This window comes from Anticarsia gemmatalis, chromosome 15 (genome assembly GCF_050436995.1).
Source record: "Anticarsia gemmatalis isolate Benzon Research Colony breed Stoneville strain chromosome 15, ilAntGemm2 primary, whole genome shotgun sequence".
NCBI lineage: Eukaryota > Metazoa > Arthropoda > Insecta > Lepidoptera > Erebidae > Anticarsia > Anticarsia gemmatalis.
This window is the reverse complement of record NC_134759.1, coordinates 10,035,711-10,039,622: the sequence shown is the minus strand read 5'-3', so window position 1 is coordinate 10,039,622 and position 3,912 is coordinate 10,035,711. Positions and strand designations below refer to the sequence as shown.

At 32.9% G+C, this 3,912-nt stretch overlaps 1 long non-coding RNA gene across 1 annotated transcript; it reads right to left on the bottom strand.

The window, feature by feature from the left end:
* Positions 1–1,713: 1,713 nt before the first annotated feature.
* LOC142978909 (uncharacterized) lies at positions 1,714–2,788 on the bottom strand. Its single transcript, XR_012959787.1, has 2 exons — positions 2,679–2,788; positions 1,714–2,213 (listed from the first exon to the last, which is right to left on the bottom strand). It is a non-coding gene; the product is annotated as an uncharacterized LOC142978909 (long non-coding RNA).
* Positions 2,789–3,912: the final 1,124 nt, after the last annotated feature.

Genomic DNA, 3,912 nt, shown 5'->3' with positions numbered 1-3,912 from the left:
GCGGAGTCCTGTTCATTGTAGCGGCTTTTAATGTGACGGCTGGACATAGGTCTGGGTTTAAATCAAGGCAACATTTCTTTATGAGTTTTTCGTCTAATCTATTCTCAGCGATTCTTATGCATACTTCCTATATAAATTTAAGACAACAAGTTTGAAGATTAACATATATAATATCCGAGCATTAAAATAAGACCTCGCCAATATTTTAATGAAGATCTTTATTGCCATGATTTCTTGTAAGACATTCTTTCCTTTATTCATTTAGCCAGCTAGCATTTTCCTATATTTTTTCCTTAACACCTGAAAATCTTGTTGTAAATGTAGAAGCAGTTTCTGAGTAATTATTATAAGAGTTAATTAAACAAGCATAATTACCTCCGTACGCCAATTATTCTCTTTTATAGTGCGATGTGTCTGTTACATTGTGTTACCTTTAATGTTGGTGGGTGCTTGCACTGTAGTTTAACTGTAGTTTATTTTAAATAAACTTAAAGTATTGTGTGTAATTTCCAGCCATAATTTTCTTTGTGTATTGTATTTTAAAACTTTGTATGTTAAAACTATTCTCAGGGCGAGGTTGGCAGATTATATGCTGGAAAATAGCCTATTTTTATATCTCACACATGATTATTGTGATGGACTCAAGACATATTTCTCTTTTATTTCGGGAAGAGATCGTTGCTCAGCAGTGGGACGGGTTAAAAAAAAGAACAATATTGAAATGAATTAAGAGGTCACACTTTTGTATGAGTGCTGTACACAATCATTGCAAATGCACATGAACGGGCGCTACATACATACATTTTAATCTATTCTAATAGACACGAAACTGTAACCATAATTTGTAACAGCACTTTAGTAACCGATTATTACCAAAGTGGAGATCGACGGAAGCAAGAGTCCTACGGCGAGGTTAATCCCCGTTTATAGCTTAATCCTCGTTTAATAATAGTGCCATCAACCTTACACTATGTCTGGTTTTATTGCACCACAAATTACGCACCTGAGATCTTGTAGTTACGGGTAACGTTGTATTACTTACTTATGTTTAACTAGCTGACGCGCGAATGCACTCGCTTAAGCCCGGTTTCTGAGAACATTTAGCGATAGTTTATCTATTCAACAGCGTTTTTTTGCCTGAGTATAAACGCTATAGAATAGACAAATAACCGCTAAATGTACCTCAGAAACTGAGAGCTAGAAACTGTTACCCCTTCTCAAACCCTTTAAAAGATTTTTAATAGAAGTTGCCTGCGATTAACCTTACGCCTTTTTCCTATTTACATTTCTGATGCCCGGTTTCTGAGTACATTTAGCCGTAATTTTACTATTCAACAGCGTTTTTTTGTATGAGTTTAAACGCTATAGAATAGATAAACTACCGCTAAATGTACCTCAGAAACCGGCAGTAAGTGGTTTACTCATTTTAGACCAAAATTCATGTAAATAGGTTTGGAAGTTTACCCGTCAAAACGTAACAGATATACTACCTTTGGCATTTGGTAATACGTGTATGTTTTTAAATATATAATAATAATATGTCTTATAAGTCATAACGATGATGCAGTTACCTACTGTGGTATAAATTTTAAGCTAGGTCATTCATGTATTTTCTTAGACAATGTGTAATTCAGTTCTCACTGTATGCTCTTATAGTATGTTTTAATTTAAAAATAAGGAAGATGTTGGAATAGTTTAAAATAAATAATTAAATACACACTGAAAATAAATTGTTTATTTTAGATGGATTCTTTATCAATACAAAATAGTGCCAAGATAACATGATAGTAGTGTTTTCTAAGTAAGACAACAAAAGACGAAGTTACTTTTGTTCTTTATTCTGGTTTACTAGAATTATTTAGATTTCATTTGAAAGAAAAAAAGAGAATCAAAAAACTATTGTAGTAATTCAACAGTTTCATTGAAATTAGTTACTCTTCGTCTGGAAAACTATGTCTTTCGGCATACTGGGCGTTACCTTTTGACTCCTGATAGTCAATCAAAACGCCTCTATCAGGGTCACGAGAATTGCCATTTTTATAAACGTTCGCATAAGCTCTGTGCAACTGATGGTCTTCTTCGGACAAATCGTGGTGGTTTTGATAGAAATATACATTAGGTCCTCTTAAGTCACCTACGTTCCCGTGCGCTAACCCAACGAACAACAATAGTGCCGCTACTGTTAGTATATACGGAGACATTCTTGAGAATCACTGCAAAATAAATAAATATTTGAGCTGATTGATTGAGTGGTCGCATCTGCGTGAAAATATTTCTAGAACCTTTCAATGGGTTTTACTCTTGTGCAAGAACTATTAAACAAATTTTGTATACACATACACGGTCTATAATCGTATAACATAAGATTAATAATTAGTTAAATTATTAAACCTTAAAGACCTAGATTATTCCGGACAATCTTTTTATGCAGACGAAATTGGTCTACAATTTCGACTGAAGACTGTTAGTAACAAAGTAAACGAACTGTAACGCGATTCTCGACTGCTATGAAGTATCGACAACCGACTATTTCTCGAGAAATTTTGTATGAAAATTCGATGAGCGCCTCTAGTGGGCGCGTCAGGAACTATTTTTGCAGCAAATTTTAAATGTGAAATTTTTGATTCTCAAAAGTACCGACTGTAGAGTGTCGCATGACTGAATAAAAAAATACATACCAAATAATTATTTTCAAACAAAAATAATAATATGACTTGATGCAGCGTTGAATACTGTTATCGAGTACAGTAATTAAACGTTATTTTATACACAGTATTATCAGATAATTAATAATTAGAAAAAAATATGTCTTAATAATATAAATATGTACTCTTAGTGCCTTATTAGTTGCGGTAATTTTTTCTGAATTTGTTTCGGTTGATTACTTTATAAGTAGTAGCTAAAAATTGACGGTCAAAGCATTACTCCAAATTTTGGCGTTGCATGATTATAATTATAAGTTTTCAATCGTGGAGACTTTACTGTTGTCAAAGCAACTATATAAAATAGGAGCTGGCTACGCGTGTAAAAGAATGTACTAAAATATTTCACAATTGCTCGCTAAGATACCACCCGTACTACCCTAGCTCTTTAGTTAAAAAGTAACTTTTCATAAATCATTGCAGAAACGAAATCTGTTATAATATTGATAGTATGCTGGTAAAATAAGTTTAGATAAAAAAGGCAGTCAATCAGCTTTATAAAAATAATGCGATGATAATACCGCACCGTACACAAACTGCAGTATTCAAGATATTAAATTCAACTTAACCGGAGATCAAGAGAGGTACATTTATAAAGGTCTTCACCTTTTCCTTGTCCAACTTTCTGTTATTTGAATTGTAAAACATAGTCCATTTAAATTTAAAACGAGAATTGATGTGCTTGAGGCTTTCGGTTTAAGGAATGGATGTTTGAAAGTGTTTTAATGTAAGGTGTTTATTGAGACCGCTTTCTCTTTGCGGTCGATATTTCAATCGTTGTTTTCTTCGATCGGTACTATAGAGTATCGAGTTTGGCATTTAAAGTGATCTCAAAAATTGTTCCTACGGTAACCGCTACGGGCGCTGCCAATCAACGCTCTTTTCGTGCAAAATTTGTCCATAGCAAGCAGGTTGTTGATAGTCAATTGTAGTAGGACACTACGAATAACTGAAAAAATGTGATGACACATTTCGAATTAATACGTCAAAATTACTATTTATAGAGATACTATTGCATGGTTTATAGTGAGATTACCAATTATAATCGGTACTCGCCTATGTATAAAGAAAATGACTTTTTAAACCCTTTTTAATAAAAAAAACCTTGTATTTGCTTACCCTGTTTGTAAACAGCCAATAAGCGTTAGTATTATTAGAACTATTAATCATATTTAGACTATTATTTTATATAAAACAACACAAATATATT